Here is a 20,130-nt window from a genome sequence, read left to right on the forward strand (position 1 = left end):
GAGGCTGATCTGGATCGGGGACAGAGAGAGGGAGGCGGCGGGCGGAAGGAAGAGAGGAGAGGTAGGGTTTGGTGCGGTGGTTTTTTTTCCTTTCTTTGCATGGACGGATGGATGGACGTTGGATTGCTAGCAATGGATGGTAGGATGTCTGCCATCTCATCGATCCGTGCCACAAACGGTTCCACCAATCACAATGTAGTACACACTTTGACGATTTTATAACCATCTAAATTGATCGTAATCGATTAAATAATATGCTAAATCATGTCACCTATTTTATAACATCATAGAATTAGAAAAAAAAAATAAGAACAATAGCATCGTGTTAAAAGTGAGACTTGTTTTTCACAAAAATAACAAACCTAGAATAATACAAATATCTTTAAAAAATGATCTCAAAAATGAGTTTTATTTGCAAAAAAACATTTTCTATCTTTGGAGTGTCGAAAATGGTATATATTTTTTGAAGCACCGACCAATATTTGTTGCAAAATGGCACCACTCTATTTTTCAATAATATTAGATCATATTTTAGGTACAATTGACCAAATGCTTGTGTCTCAATAGTTGTCTATCCACCTCTCGTCAATAATTGAGGAGGTTTTTCAAGTGCCCATTTTCCATTTTTCGAGTGCCCGAAAGGAGGTTTTTTTGTGAAGGAACTACCAAATAATTGTTGCAAAATTGGACCAAATCATTTTTCTAAAATACTAGGCCATATTTAATGCACAATTTACCAAATGGTTGGGTGTAAAAAGTTTTGATCCACCTCTGGTGAAAAAGACAAATTTCCGCCGATTCAGCTGGAAGCGGGTCAAATTTGAACTGTAGCTGCCTCGTAGTTTGCTCTTTATTTTTTCCAAAAATCATTTCTAGATACATAAGTATCTTTTTAATCAGAGAAACACCAACAAAATTCCAAGATTCAACCACTAGCTAGGAACGGTCATTCCCGCCGTTTTGACCGCATTTTGAAACGGGCATAAAAAATTCAAAAAAAATCAAAAAATTGGGAAACCTTCGCATTGTGTCATCATATGTGGCCAAGTTCCTAGGAAAAATAACAAACTTGTAATACGGCAATTATTTTAAAAAAGTGTTCTCAGAAACGAGCTATCATGTGTGGAGATCAATGGCTTTCAAGCCAAATGATCAATCTTATGGCCACATCCATGGCATAGTTTGTTCAAATGATCTCATATTCTGCACAAGGGTGCATATTGGAATGGCAAACAATGTTGCCTAAGGAAGTTTTCATTTTCGTTGGACGAAAAAACCATTTTCCATTTTTCGAGTGCCCGAAAGGAGGTTTTTTTGTGTGAAGGAACTACCAAATAATTGTTGCAAAATTGGACCAAATCATTTTTCTAAAATACTAGGCCATATTTAATGCACAATTGACCAAATGGTTGGGTGTAAAAAGTTTTGATCCACCTCTGGTGAAAAAGACAAATTTCCGCCGATTCAGGTGGAAGCGGGTCAAATTTGAACTATAGCTGCCTCGTAGTTTGCTCTTTATTTTTTCCAAAAATCATTTCTAGGTACATAAGTATCTTTTTAATCAGAGAAACACCAACAAAATTCCAAGATTCAACCACTAGCTAGGAACGGTCATTCCCGCCATTTTGACCGCATTTTGAAACGGGCATAAAAAATTCAAAAAAAATCAAAAAAATTGGGAAACCTTCGCATTGTGTCATCATATGTGGCCAAGTTCCTAGGAAAAATAACAAACTTGTAATACGGCAATTATTTTAAAAAAGTGTTCTCAGAAACGAGCTATCATGTGTGGAGATCAATGGCTTTCAAGCCAAATGATCAATCTTATGGCCACATCCATGGCATAGTTTGTTCAAATGATCTCATATTGTGCACAAGGGTGCATATTGGAATGGCAAACAATGTTGCCTAAGTAAGTTTTCATTTTCTTTGGACGAAAAAACCATTTTCCATTTTTGAGTGCCCGAAAGGAGGTTTTTTTTGTGAAAGAACTACCAAATAATTGTTGCAAAATTGGACCAAATCATTTTTATAAAATACTAGGCCATATTTAATGCACAATTGACAAAATGGTTGGGTGTAAAATGTTTTTATCCATCTCTCGTGAAAAAGACAAATTTCCGCCGATTCAGTTGGAAGCGGGTCAAATTTGAACTGCAGCTGCCTCATAGTTTGCTATTTATTTTTTTCCAAAAATCATTTCTAGTTACATAAGTACCTATTTAATCATAAATACATGGTTTGGTGGCGATACGTCGAGGTTTGGGTGGTGGCCGAGGGCCCCAACTCTAGAGCGCGTAAACACGCATGCCCGCCGCGTGGTCACCGCGTGATCGTGGTGTTGCCATGTGTTCTGGGCGGCCTAGGCATGTCTAGTTGGTTGGGCACTCCCCAGGTAGGTGCTAGGAAGAAAATTACAACATAAGATTCTCACGAGGAGACCGATCGATGCTCAAACATGAATTCGCAGCCAAGTGTTTGATTAGCGGTACGGGAAATGTACATGGCTAATGGGCGTGAGTTTTAGCTGAGGATGATTAGTTACTAAGGAGACCGTCTTCACAAATTTTCAGCTCAAAAGGAGGAGCCTAGGTGGTACTTGCTTTGCAAACTACCACGCTGGACATGACTACGAATGTTGAAGCTCGGCTCAAAATAATAAATGGATTGAGCTGGCATTTGGTGGAGGATGGTTATTTGGGCATAGGAAAGCACTGTAGAAAATGGATACTATTTGGACATGCCAAAGTAGTACTTCCTTCACAATGCTCTTCTATGGACAGAAACTTGGGAAAACTAGTGAGAGAGATTGGATGAATGAAATGAGCTCAAAATTGGTGTAGGTAAGTTACTTAGGTATGGTCATGCGCTGGTAAATTTTCTGATCATTTCGGTAAGCCTAGCTAGTACTTACTTCACAAAGCTTCTCTCGAGGTAGAAACTTTGGAAATTTCCCGAGAAAGATTTACTAGGAAAATTGAGCTGAATATTATCATGTGGCAATGATTTGGGTATGGAAGAGTGCCCGAAAGGTTTGAGGGTAATAGGAGGGGTCTATATAACACTTGCTTTGCAACGTGCCAATTTGGCCATAAAATATAAATTGAACCTAGGCTCACATAGATGATTTGACTGAGCTGCAATTTGGAGGAGGGTGATAATTTGGGAATATGAAGGAACTGTATAAATTTCATGTCATTTAGAGATATAAAAAAGGTACTTCCTTCACAATGCTTCTAGGTGGACAAAAACTTTGGAAATTTTCCGAAGAAGATTTGCTAGGAAAATGGAGCTGAATTTTGTCATGCGGTAATGATTTGGATAGGAAAGAGTGACCAAAAATTCCGAGGGCAATCAAGAATATATAAATAGCACTTCCTTCATAAAGTGTTGTTGTGAACAGAATAGGAAAATGAATATTGTTGAATTAGTTTTGAACTAGGAAAGGAAGGATTTTTACATATTTGATGAAGATATGCCCCAAAGAATTTATGATATTTTTTTGGGAATTTTGGGAATGATAGAAATATAGGTTGCTTCACAACCTAGGGCAAAAACTGCCACATGGACATGACACATAGGCAAAACTGATGAGATGGCGCCTAGTCATCACAACCCACCACAATCTACAAGGCTATGACCATCTATATTGGTCATTAACAACTAGAAATAAGGCAGCGGACTAGCACTGTTTGCTTTGTGACCATTTCGTGTAAGGAAATTACGACCTTTCTGACCAAAATGGTCGCAATGGTTTAGGGTTTGGAGCCCCCTGAACAGCTTTTGACCAATTGGTCTAAAATGGTCATAAATTTATGACCAATTCTTCGAGGGTCACTGACAGAAGGTCATAAGTTGACATATTTCTTGTAGTGAAAGTGGACCCTTGAAAATACTAAGGACAAAAAGATTGGCTCAAGCTCAAAGCTCAAGACTCTACATTTTATATTTTAGTGATCCAAGATCACATTGAGTCTATAGGAAAAGCCAATACTATCAAGGAGGGATGAGGTGTTGCTTGATGAGGTTCTTGCTTCATAGTGCTTAGTGATATGCTCCAAAACCCTCAACTACCTTCTCACATCCACATATGACCTAAACCAAAAGTCAAACTCGGCCCCACCGATTCTTTCTATCCGGTGCCACCGAGTTCAGATGTCATAGCCACTGCCACAAACCCTAGGCAAATCGATCTCACCGATAGGGATCTCGGTCACACCGAGATGGGGTTGTAATCTCTCTGTTTCCCTTCGTAATGTTTCGGTCCTACCGAGATGAGCGATCGGTCCCACCGAGATTGCAATGTAAACTCTCTGTTTCCCTTTTGTAACATTTCGGTCCCACCGAAATGAGCGATCGGCCCCACCGAGTTTACCTGAACAACTCTCTGGTTAACTTATTACCAAAATCGGTCCCACCGAGTTTGTGTAATCAGTCACACCGATATTACGTTATGCCCTAACCCTAACCATATCGGTCCTACCGAGTTGCATCTCAGTCCCACCGAAATCCTAACGGTCACTAGGTTTGCTGAATCGGTTCGACCGAGTTTCTCAATTCGGTCTCACCGAGATTGGTAAATTGTATGTAACGGTTAGTTTTTGTGTGGGGCTATATATACCCTCCACCCACTCTTCATTCGTGGAGAGAGCCATCAGAACATACCTTCACTTCCAATACACATTTTCTGAGAGACAACCACCTACTCATGTGTTGAGGCCAAGATATTCCATTCCCACCATATGAATCTTGATCTCTAGCCTTCCCAAGTTACTTTCCACTCAAATCTTCTTTCCACCAAATTCATATCCTGTGAGAGAGAGTTGAGTGTTGGGGATACTATCATTTGAATCACAAGAGCAAGGAGTTCATCACCAACACACCATTTGTTACTTCTTGGAGAGTGGTGTCTCCTAGATTGGCTAGGTGTCACTTGGGAGCCTCCGACAAAGATTGTGGAGTTGAACTAAGGAGTTTGTAAGGGCAAGGAGATCGCCTACTTCGTGAAGATCTATCGCTAGTGAGGCAAGTCCTTCGTGGGCGATGGCCATGATGGGATAGACAAGGTTGCTTCTTCGTGGACCCTTTGTGGGTGGAGCCCTCCATGGACTCGCGCAACCGTTACCCTTTGTGGGTTGAAGTCTCCATCAACGTGGATGTACGATAGCACCACCTATCGAAACCACGACAAAAACATCCATGTCTCAAATTGTGTTTGAATTCTCCAAACCCTTCCCTTTACATTCTTGCAAGTTGCATGCTTTACTTTTCGCTGCTCATAGACTCTTTGCATGCTTGCTTGAATTGTGTTAAGATTGCTTGACTTGTGCTAAGATAGCTAAAATCTTCCAAAGACTAAAATTGGGAAAATGATAGATTTTTAATTGGTCAAGTAGTCTAATCACCCCCTCTAGACATACTTTCGATCCTACAAGTGGTATCAGAGATTTGGTCTCCATTTGCTTTGATTTCCATAGCTTTTGGTGGTCATAGCCTTGGTTTCACAACCTAGGAGAGTATGGCGTCTAGCGAGGGAAATTACCACCATAGAGGTCCTTACTTTGATGGTACTAATTTTGCTAGTTGGAAGCATAAGATGAAAATGCATATTCTTGGACATAACCCTGCCGTTTGGGCTATTGTTTGTGTTGGCTTGCAAGGTGAATTCTTTGATGGGAGAGAACCGAATCGTGAAGCTACCGCGGAAGAGTTGAAGATGCTACAATACAATGCTCATGCTTGTGATATCCTCTTCAACGGATTGTGCCTCGAAGAATTCAACAAAATCAGCCATCTTGAGAATGAAAGGAAATTTGGGATACTTTGATTGATATGCACGAAGGTACCGACTCCGTCAAGGAATCCAAGTTCGATGTGCTTCAAAGTGAACTTGGCAAGTTCAAAATGAAGGATGGTGAAGGTATCGCTGAAATGTACTCTATGCTTGCTCTTATCACAAATGAGATTGCCGGCTTAGGAAGTGAAGAGATGACCGACAAATTCATCATCAAGATGATCCTAAGAGCCTTGGATGGAAAATACGATACCGTATGCACATTGATCCAAATGATGCCAAATTACAAAGATCTCAAGCCAACGGAAGTCATTGGAAGAATTGTTGCTCATGAGATGTCACTCAAGGATAAGGAGGAGCTCCATAACAAGTCAAGTGGTGCTTACAAAGCCTCATGTGAAGCCCCCACATCACCAAATGAGAAACAAACCTTCAATGAAGAGTTGAGCTTAATGGTGAAGAACTTCAACAAGTTCTACAAGAATAGAAGCAAAGAGAGAAGTTCCAAGTCAAGGTCCTACAATGACAAAAGATCTTCTAGTCGAGAGCGAAACTGCTACAATTGTGGAAGACCCGGACACTACTCCAATGAGTGTACGGCTCCCCACAAGAGAAGAGAAGATTCTCCCAAAAGAAGAAGTAGAAGAGAAGAATCGCCATCAAGGGAGAGAAGGAGTAGAGATGATCGGTATGAACAAAGACCCTCATGAAGAAGCAAGGATTCGAAAAGGAAGGACAAGTCATCAAGGAGCTACACAAAACGAAGACATCAAGCTCATGTTGGTGAATGGGTATTCGGCTCTGACTCCGACAATGACTCCGAGAGAAGCTATCACTCCGACTCCGAATATACTCAAGATGAAGGTGTTGCCGGTCTAGCACTTGTGTCAACCAACTCCTACGACATATTTGATTCACCAAATGAAGGAATTGGAAGATGCTTCATGGCCAAAAGTCCAAAGGTATCACACCCCGAGTATGTTGATTTCAATAGTGATGAAGATGACTTGTTAGGTGATGATGATTTACTTGTTGACAACTATAGTGATGAATACTATGATGAGACAAACGACAATGATAAGGAGAAGATTGAGTCTCTAACTAAATAACTAAACACTCTTAAGTTAGCTCATGAAACTATCTTAGGAGATCATCGAGAACTTTTAAGGACTCGTGAGAAATTACGTTTTGAAAAGCTCAATCTTGAGCAAGAGCATGAGTTCTTAAAGGCAATAAATGATGATCTTCACAAGAAAAGTTCTTCTTACATTGCCAAGTGTTTACTCTTATCCACTTACATGCCTCAAGTCAAGTCTAGTAACAAGAACAAGAAGGATTCTTCTTCTAGTAGTAACAATAATCATGCTAAATCCAATGTTGTTGCTTCTAGTAGTTCTCTTGATTCCACTAATGATTCTCTTAGCCAAGTTACACTTGAGCAAGAAAATAGCTTATTGAAGGGAATTATAGAGAAAGGTGTTTACAAGAGCCTTGCCGGGAGTAAGAAATTCGAGGAAATTGTACGCAAGCAAGGAAGGCACCGGAAGAATCAAGGTATTGGTTTTGAATGAAAGTTCAATGCCAATGGAGTTGAGTGGGAAGAAGATCAATACCCCAAGACGAAGTTTGTTCCTCAACAAGAGAAGTATGATCCTACTTCTTTCAAAGGGAAACAAGCTCAAGATGATCTTCCACCACAAGACCACAAGCAAAAACGCAAGGACAAGCTTCAAGAGGAAATTGATGCATTTGAAGAAGCTCATAAGGCCTTGGTCAAGTGGGTTCCCAAGACTACATCAAGTTTCACTTCATCAAGTACAACTACAACTCCGAGGATTCCCATCAAGATGGTGTGGATCCCGAAGAAGAAGAACTAGAGAGTTCTTGAGGGTGACTCCGCCAACATACTTCACTCTTATCATTTTGGCAAGAACAACTGCAATCAACTTCCACATCTTGCACTAGTTCAAGGAGTCACAAACCCTCTTGTTGGTAAGACAAGGGACAAGGTAACCTAAAGCTTTCATAGACATCATCTTGTGTGTGCATCACTCTATGTCTATGGATATCCTTGTTTGTTCCTTATGGGACTAACCCGTGTAGGTATTGAAAGTGCAACTCACTCCAAAGGATAGCTCCAAATGATCAACATCAACATAGAGCATCCAAATCTTCAACACCTACATGAAGTCATCATCGACAAAACCCAAGGTTAGTTCATCCCTCTTAGGGGGGATCTCACATCTAGGGGGAGCTTTACTCTAACAATTGAGTTAAAGCAACTCTAATGGTGTCAACACAACACTGCTTTATGTAAAAGTGGTAACCCCACTTGTGCTTAAACGATGAGTATGACCTATGATAAAATGTTCTCATTTGACTCCTAAGTCAATATACTCAAATATAGATGACCTAGTCATCGCCAATTGCTTGATAGATGCTAGAATTGTTTGTGCATGCTTTTCCACATATTTCATTTGTCATTTTATTGTGCGAGCATGTTGGTTGCATAATTTACTCATTTGAGGACATCCACTTGTTGTTTTGATTGATTGGTTTACTTTTCTTTTGGCCAAGTGGATGGAAAAGAATGCCTAAGAACCTTCTCTAGCTATCTATGCTTTTCTAGTCTCAAACTCTATTCATGCTACATCACAAAATTTGATCAAGTCAGATTCGAACCACTCTGTGTGAGGAGCACTCGGAGTCCCCGATTCGTCATAGACTTAAACTTCCAAAACTTCTTTGTGCGTTTCGATCTGACCGATTCACCCATTTCGGTCATACCGAGATCACTAAGTCAATCTAGGTTTTCAATCTCGGTGCAACCGATTTGAACTTTTCGGTCACACCGAGTTGCAGCAACTGCTTGCAGTTATGCATCTCGGTGCCATCGAGTTGTTCCACTCGGTCACACCGACAGGGTCAGGCTATATATACCCACGGGCAAAATTTTGGAAATTTTCTCCGAACTCTTTCGCCCGCGCTTAGCCCGCTCTACCTCCAGGGTCTTCGGATCGTCCTCCTCGTTGCCAGTTGCCTCCTGCCGCTCGTCTCTGCCGCCGTCAATGGGAATCATCCCCGCCGTTCCCGCCGTAGCGAGTTCATCGCCGAACTAGGGTATGAACTTGATCACTGTGCTATCCTTATCTGATTCCTAGCACATTGTGTTCGCCATGAATCTTGCCACGATTGAAACTATCCTATCCAGTCAAAACACTCTGTAGATTAGAGATGATTTGAAAATTTAGGGTTAGGTTTCCGCCAAAACCATCTCGGACCAACCGAGTGGTGGAACTCGGTACCACCGATTTGGCTCAGGCCATTGCACATGCGATTCTCGATCTGACCGAGAATTGCAAATCGGTGTGACCGAGTTCAGGACTTTGTGAAACCCTAGCAGTCTCGGTGGCATCGAACTATGACTCGGTCTAACCGAGTTCACTAGTTTAGGTTCCAAAAGCTGCTTCGGTATCACCGAGTTTACAAATCGGTTGATCCGAAATGCTTTCTGAGGAAAACTAAAACTAAGTTTTTGATTCATTCTATTGCAAAAACCTCTGTATTTTGTGATGCTCATCCACTCTACCTCATCTATAATCTATTCACAGGGTCAGTTGTCAGAGATTGCAATATGTCTGATCAAAGTGACAGCCAGAACAAGTCAGAGGATCAGGTTCACTTGAGTGAGGGCACTAGTCCCTCTAGCAGCTCACATGATGGCAGCAAGAGCACACCAAGCAATCTGCCAAAGGCTGCCACCAGGGCCAGAAAGAAGAAAACTTCTGAATCTGAGGATGAAGAGTATGTGGCAGTTGAGGATGAGGCCACTTCCAAGAAGAAAGTGGTTAAGAAGGAATATAGCACTGCTGCTGCAACTGAGCCTAATAGTGGAAACCATAAAGAGGACAGCTGCAGATCAGAAGAGGACTTGTGGGTATGCCCCACAGATCCAGGAGCTAATTAACTCCAAGATGGGCACTGGCACATATTTGCTGGACAAGGAGCACCTGCCCATCTACCCAGAATTTGAGGACAACACAATGGTGATGGATGGAAATGAACCATCTTCTGTGCACGCACAAGCCAAGAAGGAGAAGGCAAAGGCTGAAAAGGATGCAAGGATGCCAACTACTGAAGAAGCATCTCAGTATCTTCTGAAGAGCAAGCAAGATCTACTTGCCTACTTGATTGCATCCACTCTAAGGATTGAGAAGGGACTGGCCACCCTGACTCCAAACCAGGAGAGCTTGGAAAGGATCGTGGAGCAGAAGTTCTATAACTTGGATGTGAAGGTAACTGAGATCCAGTCTATTGTGGAGCAACTTCAGGATAATATGCATGAGAGGAAGGGCAAGACAACCACTGATGCATTTGCCAGAGTGCCTAGAGGTCAGAGGTCTGCTGCAGTGCCTGTTCCAGACACCAGAGCCACTTCATCTGCACCAGCTACAACTTCAGTGCCACCAGCTCCAGCACCTACTCCATTAGCTCCATCTACATCGACTGAAGCCTTTGTTCTTGGAGTTATTCGGACACCACCACCTGAAGACCAAGCCTAAGAGATGATTTAGTGCTATGCATTTTCTAGGAACTTTTTGGTAACTTGTTGCCAAAGGGGGAGAAAAATGTATAGATCATAGGCTTCGAGAGAGAGTGTTGCTTTTTATTTTCTCTTGCTTTGGTGGTTGAACTTTATTTTATTTGCTTGTTTGAGATACTTTCTGTCTGTGTGCTACTTGGATGATCATGTGTGTTTGATCATATGCTACATTAATGCTTGTGGGAAGACATTATCATTTTATCCCTATATGATCATTCACTTTGCTTGGTGATGAGTGCATGTATTTCATTATTATCATTTTGAGCGCTCTACCAAGATGTATGTGACTTGGAAGAGTAACCCATGAGCCTAATTCTCTGTGCATTTGAGTCCAAAGCAAATCGTAAACTATGCACAAATTTAGGGGGAGCTCTTGCTTTTCACATACTTCTCAAAGCGACAATGTTTTTTACTCTTATTATCATTTGTCGAAGCTTTGATCTATATGTTGTCATCAATTACCAAAAAGGGGGAGATTGAAAGTGCAAATATCCCTAGGTGGTTTTGGTAATTCCTAACAACATATAGCTCATTGAGCTAATGCTATTCCAAGATTAATATTTCAGGAAAAGCTCAATGAATGGCATGGCATGGATGAGGAAAGTGGACCCCTCAAAATACTAAGGACAAATAGATTGGCTCAAGCTCAAAGCTCAAGACTCTACATTTTATATTTTAGTGATCCAAGATCACATTGAGTCTATAGGAAAAGCCAATACTATCAAGGAGGGATGAGGTGTTGCTTGATGAGGTTCTTGCTTCATAGTGCTTAGTGATATGCTCCAAAACCCTCAACTACCTTCTCACATCCACATATGACTGTGACGCCCGGGTAATCATGCTACCGTAAACTCTGCTAATGATGCCACATCACCGAAGACACTATTGTTAATCTTGTGTTAATTCAACCTCATTCGAATTCAGAATTCAAAATCAAGTCAAACGGCAAAAGTTTTCAAACATTCAAACTAAAATGTTCAAAGTGTGCCAAATACTCTCTGGTTATTTGTCATGTTGAAACGTGTGTTTTATAATGTCTTTTTGATGCCCTAAAATAGGTAAAACATGGGCTAAATAATTATTTAAATGATTCTAAGAATAATAAACCATTACAACTATTTTATTTTTATGTGCCAAATTATTGTGGCAGTGGAATAATAACTAATGTTGATTTAGGGGCTAGTGTTGCATTTTATAAAACTAAAAATAAAATAAACTAAATAAAAAAACAGAAAGCTAACAAAAATAAAAAATAAAATAGAAGCCCCCCACTGGGCTAGTCGGCCCAGCTGTTAGCCAACCGGCCTCGCCCACTCCCCTTATCCCCTGGACCCCGTAACCCTAACCCCCCACCAGACCGCACACTCCCCCCCCCACGCCGCACACTCCCCCCTCGATCTAGATCAAGATCGAGGGCTCGACCCCTGAGCCGCCCGACGCCGCCCCACTGTCGACGCCGTCACCTCGTCGCTGGAGCTACCTCGACGGACGCCATCGCCGGCCTGCCTCCCGCTCCGCCCCGCTGTCGTCCCCAACCTCCACCCCGAGCCCCACTGCCCATCCCCTACCGGCCCCGTGAGTGCGTGCCTCTCCCTCCTCTCTCTCCCTTGCCCCGCAATGCTCCTCCGCGCGCACCCGCGTGTCACCCCGGCCGCCACAGCATGCGTGCCGCGCGCCGGCCTTGCTGGCCTCGCCCGCTACATCGCTCGTCGTCGCCCCCCTGCCGCTCTCAGCCGCGCGTCCTCCCCTACGTGCTGATGCAGCCTCCTACTCCCCGCCCACGCGCTGCGCTAGCCGCCTGCCCACTCGCGCTCCGCCGCGCCGTCCACGGCCACCCCACACATCGGCCACGGCCTCTGCCCGCACCTCGCGCTCGCACTTGCCCTGCCGCGCCCGCGCCCCGACCTCGCTCACCCACCGCACGCATCGCTCCGCCGTCGCCGCGCGCCTCGTGCTCGCCGTGCTGCAGCTCCGCGCCCCTGACGCCGCCCCCTCCCGCGCCCCGCATCACTGGCTTCAGCCTCGCTCGCACTGGCCATCCACCTCGCTCAAAGCCGGTGATGCTCCGGCCGTCTACGGCACCGACCGTTGTCGCCATCGCGTGCGCGATGCCGGACCGCACCTGTAGGTCCAAACCGCAGGCCTGGAGACCCCCTATGCTGCCTTTCCGTCCATCTCCGGCGAAGTGCCGCCACGGGAGAGGCTTGCCGGACCTCTCTCCGGCATCCGCCTACGTGGCATCATCCCGGGGCCACCCGCTGGGTCGTTGACCAGTGGCCCCAATGCCCCCTTACCTATGACAAACGGGGCCCATGCCCCTGAGAACGTTAATAAAAAATAAAAAATGAATATATAATAATAAAAATAACTAACTAATTAATTAATTGATTAAAGAATTAATTAACTTAATTAATTTTGATTAATTAAACTAAACAACTAATTAAACTAATTAAACATTAGTTGCCTAATTAACCTAATTAAACATTAGTTACCTAATTAACCTAATTAGTTAATTAGCTAGTTAAGTAGTCAATGACAATGGGGCCCACCCCCTAATTAATCCTGATTAGGTTAATTAATGTGTTTAATTAAAATGTGTCACTGACAGGTGGGACCCACACGTCAGTTTGACCAGCCAACACCTCTGTTGACTGCTGACGTCATGCTGACGTCAGCGTGCACTGTTCTGGATAATGTTGATTAAATCAATTAAATAAATCCTAAAAATGATTTAAACCTTTTAAAATTAATATAAAATAAACCGTAGCTCAGATGGAAAAACTTTGTACATGAAAGTTGCTCAGAACAACGAGACGGACTCGGATACACAGCCCGTTCGTCCACCACGCACCCCTAGCATAGAGAACACGCAACTTTCCCCCCTCCGATTCATTTGTCCGAAAACGCGAAACACCGGGGATATTTTCCCCGATGTTTCCCCCCTTCACCGGTACCACCTCATACCGCGTTAGGGCACCCCTAGCACCGCTACTTGTCATGTCATGCATCGCTATGCATCTGTTTGCTTAATATTTATTATTTCTTCCCCCCTCTTCTCTCGCTAGACACCGAGACCGACGCCGCTGCTACCCAGTACGACTACGGTGTTGACGACCCCTCTCTCTTGCCAAAGCAACCAGGTAAGCCCCCCCCCTTGATCACCAGATATCGCCTACTCTCTTTCTACTCCTTGCATTAGAGTAGTGTAGCATGTTACTGCTTTCCGTTATCCTATCTTGATGCATAGCCTGTCCTTGATACTACTCTTGTTACCTTTACCTGCAATCCTAAATGCTTAGTATAGGATTCTAGTGTTCCATCAGTGGCCCTACACTCTTGTCCGTCTGCCATGCTATACTACTGGGCCTTGATCACTCGGGAGGTGATCACGGGCATATGATATATACTTATACTGTTACATTACTTATGATACTGTTCGGAGATGGGGGCTGAAGGGGCAGGTGGCTCCATCCTGGTAGAGGTGGGCCTGGGTTCCCGACGGCCCCCGACTGTTGCTTTGTGGCAGAGCGACAGGGCAGGTTGAGGCCACCTAGGAGAGAGGTAGGCCTAGCCCTGGTCGGCGTTCATGGATACTTAACACGCTTAACGAGATCTTGGTATTTGATTTGAGTTTGGCTACTGGCCTATACGCACTAACCATCTACGCGGGGACAGTTATGGGCACTCGACGTCATGGTATCAACCGAAGCCTTCGTGACGTCAGCGACTGAGCGGCGTGCGCCGGGTTGGACTGGAACGCCTGCTCTTGTATAAGGGAGTCTAGGTCTGCTCACCGGCCGCGTATGCAACGTGCAGGTGTGAAAGGGCGATGGGCCCAGACCCCTGCGCCATAGGATTTAGACTGGCGTGCTGACCTCTCTGTTGTGCCTAGGTAGGGCTGCGACGTGTTGATCTTCCGAGGCCGGGCATGACCTAGAAAAGTGTGTCTGGACAAAGGGGATGGAGCGTGTTGGGAAATGTGGTGCACCCCTGCAGGGAAGTTAAACTATTCGAATAGCCGTGATCTTCGGTAACAGGACGACTTGGAGTTGTACCTTGACCTTATGACAACTAGAACCGGATAATTAATAAAACACACCCTTCCAAGTGCCTGATACAACCGGTGATCGCTCTCTCACAGGGCGACGAGGGGAGGATCATCAGTTAGGATTATGCTATGTGATGCTACCTGGTGAACTTACTATCTACTCTCTTCTCCTGCTGCAAGATGGAGGTTACCAGAAGCGTAGTCTTCGAAAGGACTAGCTATCCCCCTCTTATTCCGGCATTCTGCAGTTCAATCCACATATGATACCCTTATTCCATTTGATACCAATGCATACATATGTAGTGTAGCTCCTTGCTTGCGAGTACTTTGGATGAGTACTCACGGTTGCTTTGCTCCCCCTTTTCCCCCTTCCTATACCCGATTGCTGCGACCAGACGATGGAGTTTAGGAGCCAGACGCCACCGTTGACGATGACTCCTACTACACTGGAGATGCCTACTACTACGTGCAGCCCGCTGACGACGACCAGGAGTAGTTTAGGAGGATCCCAGGCAGGAGGCATGCGCCTCTTTCGATCTGTATCCCAGTTTGTGCTAGCCTTCTTAAGCCAAACTTGTATAACTTATGTCTGTACTCAGATATTGTTGCGTCCGCTGACTCGTCTATGATCAAGCTCTTGTATTCGAGCTCTCGAGGCCTCTGGCTTGTAATATGATGCTTCTATGACTTATTTTATTTGTAGAGTTGTGTTGTGATATCTTCCCGTGAGTCCCTGATCTTGATCGTACACGTTTGCGTGTATGATTAGTGTACGATTGAATCGGGGGCGTCACAATGACCTAAACCAAAAGTCAAACTCGGCCCCACTGATTCTTTCTATCTAGCGCCACCGAGTTCAGATGTCATAGCCACTGCCACAAACCCTAGGCAAATCGGTCTCACCGATAGGGATCTCGGTCACACCGAGATGGGGTTGTAATCTCTCTGTTTACCTTCATAACATTTTGGTCCTACCGAGATGAGCGATTGGTCCCACCGAGATTGCAATGTAAACTCTCTGTTTCCCTTTTGTAACATTTTGGTCCCACCGAAATGAGCGATCGGTCCCACCGAGTTTACCTGACCAACTCTCTGGTTAGCTTATTACCAAAATCGATCCCACCGAGTTTGTGTAATCGGCCACACCGAGATTACGTTATGCCCTAACCCTAACCATATCGGTCCTACCGAGTTGCATCTCAGTCCCACAGAAAATCCTAACAGTCACTAGGTTTGCTGAATCGGTCCGACCGAGTTTCTCAATTCGGTCTCAACGAGATTGGTAAATTGTGTGTAATGGTTAGTTTTTGTGTGGAGGCTATATATACCCCTCCACCCACTCTTCATTCGTGGAGAGAGCCATCAGAACATACCTACACTTCTAATACACATTTTCTGAGAGAGAACCACCTACTCATGTGTTGAGGCCAAGATATTCCATTCCCACCATATGAATCTTGATCTCTAGCTTTCTCAAGTTGCTTTCCACTCAAATCTTCTTTCCACCAAATTCATATCCTGTGAGAGAGAGTTGAGTGTTTGGGAGACTATCATTTGAAGCACAAGAGCGAGGAGTTCATCATCAACACACCATTTATTACTTCTTGGAGAGTGGTGTCTCCTAGATTGGCTAGGTTTCACTTGGGAGCCTCCGACAAAGATTGTGGAGTTGAACCAAGGAGTTTGTAAGGGCAAGGAGATCGCCTACTTCATGAAGATCTACCACTAGTGAGGCAAGTCCTTCATGGGCGATGGCCATGATGGGATAGACAAGGTTGCTTCTTCGTGGACCCTTCGTGGGTGGAGCCCTTCTTTGCAGTTGATTCGGTCCCACCGAGATTGGAAAACTATGTGTAACGGTTGGATTTTGTGTGGAGGCTATATATACCCCTTCACCTCCTCTTCATTCGTGGAGAGAGCCATCAGACTAAGCCTACACTTCCAGCATCCTATTTCTGAGAGAGAACTACCTACTCATGTGTTGAGGCCAAGATATTCCATTCCTACCATATGAATCTTGATCTCTAGCTTTCCCCAAGTTGCTTTCCACTCAAACCTTCTTTCCACCAGATCCAAATCCTATGAGAGAGAGTTGAATGTTGGGGAGACTATCATTTGAAGCACAAGAGCAAGGAGTTCATTACCTACACACCATTTGTTACTTCTTGGAGAGTGGTGTCTCCTAGATTGGCTAGGTGTTACTTGGGAGCCTCCGACAAGATTGTGGAGTTGAACCAAGGAGTTTGTAAGGGCAAGGAGATCGCCTACTTCGTGAAGATCTACCGCTAGTGAGGCAAGTCCTTCGTGGGCGATGGCCATGGTGGGATAGACAAGGTTGCTTCTTCGTGGACCCTTCGTGGGTGGTTGCTTCTTCCCGGACCCTTCGTGGGTGGAGCCCTCCGTGGACTCGCGCAACCATTACCCTTCGTGGGTGGAGCCTTCCGTGGACTCGCGCAACCGTTACCCTTCGTGGGTTGAAGTCTCCATCAACGTGGATGTAGGATAGCACCACCTATCCGAACCACGGGAAAAACATCCATGTCTCCAATTGCGTTTGAATTCTCCAAACCCTTCCCCTTACATTCTTGCAAGTTGCATGCTTTACATTCCGCTGCTCATATACTCTTTGCATGCTTGCTTGATATGTATTGTGTATGTTGAAATTGTGCCTAAAACTCCACTCAAACCAAAAAGGCCTAAAAATTGCAACTTTAGCACTAAGTGTCTAATCACCCCCCCTCTAGACACATCTACTTCTAGATCCTACATCGGGAAATTCCAATTTGTAGGCCACTTCTCCCATATGCTCCAAAACATTGTATGGTCCTACAAAACATGGCGCTAACTTTCCCTTAACTCCAAAGCGCTTAACTCCTCGAAGTGGTGATACTCGAAGATAAACTCGGTCTCCGACTTCGTAAACTGTCTCCTTGCGTTTAGAATCTGCATAACTCTTCTGCCTGGACTGAGCTACCTTGAGCCTATCGCGAATCAATTTCACTTTCTGTTCAGACTCCTTTATCAGATCTGGTCCAAACAACTGGCTGTCTCCAACTTCATCCCAAGACAATGGGGTCCTGCACCTCCTTCCGGACAAGGCTTCGAAAGGGGCCATCTTCAAACTAGATTGATAGTTGTTGTTGTAAGAGAACTCTACATACGGCAAATTCTCGTCCCAACTAGATCCGTAATCTAGCGCACAAGCTCTCAGCATATCCTCCAAAATCTGATTGACTCTCTCGGTCTGTCCATCTGTCTGCGGATGGAAGGCTGTGCTAAACTCCAGTCTGGTTCCCAAAGTTTCATGCAACTGATTCCAAAACTTTGAGGTAAATTGGGTTCCTCTATCTGATACAATGCTCCTTGGAACTCCATGCAGACATACAATCCTGGTCATGTATATCTTTGCCAACTTGGCACTGGTATAGGTAGTCTTCACGGGAATGAAATGAGCTACCTTTGTCAAATGATCGACTACAACCCATATGATTTGTAGCCTGAACGTGTTCTGGGCAATCCTGTAATAAAATCCATGCCTAGCTTATCCCACTTGCATTCGGGTATCGGCAATGGTTGTAGCAATCCTGCTGGCTTCTGATGCTCTGCCTTTACCCTCTGACATACATCACAAACTGCTACATATTCCGCAATGTCCTTCTTCATTCTGGTCCACCAAAATATATCCTTCAAATCCAAATACATCTTGGTATTTCCTGGGTGAGTCGAATATTGTGAATCATGGGCCTCCTGTAAGATTAACTTCCTGATCTCCAAATCATTTGGTACATAGATACCGTCTTCAAACCATAAGGTATCGTGCTCATCCTCACGAAATCCCTTAGCTTTTCCTTTGCTCATTTTCTCCTTAATAGAAGCAATCTCCTTGTCAGTCTTTTGGGCTTCTCTGATCATATCCATCAACGTAGACTGAATCTCCAATGCTACTACATAGCCTTTCGGGACTATTTCCAAACATAGCTCTCAAATATTTTCGGCTAACTCCCTTGGTAAATCTCCCATCATTAGGGTGTTGACATGACTCTTACGGCTTAACGCGTCAGCTACTACGTTAGCCTTGCCGGGGTGATAATGCAATTTCATATCATAGTCCTTGATGAGCTCCAACCATCTCCTTTGTCTGAGGTTCAACTCCTTTTGGGTGAAAATATACTTCAAACTCTTGTGATCCGTGTATACCTCGCAATGGTTTCCAATCAGAAAATGTCTCCAAGTCTTCAATGCATGCACTAAGGCTGCTAACTCCAAATCATGCATAGCATAATTCAACTCATGAGGCTTAAGCTGTCGTGAGGCATATGAAACAACTCTTCCTTCCTGCATAAGAACTGCTCCAAGTCCTCGACGTGAAGCTTCGCAATACACCTCATAATCCTTGGTCTGATCTGGTAAAATCAACACTGGTGAGGTAACCAAACGTTTCTTCAACTCCTGAAAACTAGCTTCACATTCCTCAGTCCATATGAACTTGGTATCCTTCTTCAACAACTCCATCATAGGCTTCGTAATCTTTGAGAAATTCTCAATAAACCTTCGGTAGTATCCTGCGAGTCCAAGAAAACTCCGGATCTCTCCAACTATGGTTGGCGCTTCCCACTTGGTCACAGTATCAACTTTAGTGGGATCTACTGCTATACCTTCTCCGGATATAACGTGTCCAAGAAATCCAACTTCCTTTAACCAAAACTCACATTTGCTGAACTTGGCATATAGTTGATGTTCTCTGAGTTTACCAAGCACCAAATGCAAATGCTCCTTATGCTCTTCTTCATTCTTTGAGTAAACCAGGATATCATCAATGAACACTATGACGAACTTATCCAAGAACTCCATAAACACTTTGTTCATCATGTTCATAAAATATGCAGGTGCGTTAGTCAGACCAAATGACATAACGATATACTCGCACAACCCATACCTGGTGGTAAAAGCCGTCTTGGGTATATCCTATTCTCGAATCTTCAACTGGTGGTATCCTGATTGCAGATCGATCTTGGAAAATACCTTAGCTCCTTACAATCGATCAAACAGATCATTGATCATCGGTAGTGGGTACTTGTTCTTGATGGTTACTTCATTCAAACCTCGATAATCAACAACCATCCTTAATGATCCATCCTTCTTTTCCACTAGAAGTACTGGCAATCCCCAAGGTGAAGAACTTGGGCGAATATATCCTTTATCCAGTAACTCCTTAATTTTCTTTTTAATTTCCACCAAATACTTTGCAGGCATCCTATATGGTCTCTTTGATATTGGCCCTGTGCCTGGAAAAAGCTCAATCAGAAACTCAATATCTCTATCTGGTGGCATGCCTGGCAACTCTTCTAGAAATACTTCGGGGAAATCCTTCACTACCGGTACTTCTTCCTGCACAACTCCTGTTAAACAATTTGCTTGAGTCCTCTTTGGCACATGTCGGGATACATACTTGATCCTTCTCCCTTCTGGGGTGGTAAGCAAGATCGACTTACTGGCGCAATCGATGTTTCCACCATACCTCGACAACCAATCCATGCCTAATATCACATCCAATCCTTGTGATTCCAACACTATTAGGTCTGAGGGAAATACATAGTTACCAATCCTTAATGGCAACCGATCACACCATAGGCTAGCCATATATTCTGCTCCAGGCGAGGTTACTAACATGGGTGACCTAAGGGC

Source organism: Triticum urartu, chromosome 2A (genome assembly GCF_056163025.1).
Source record: "Triticum urartu cultivar PI428250 chromosome 2A, HENAU_Tu73, whole genome shotgun sequence".
Lineage (NCBI taxonomy): Eukaryota > Viridiplantae > Streptophyta > Magnoliopsida > Poales > Poaceae > Triticum > Triticum urartu.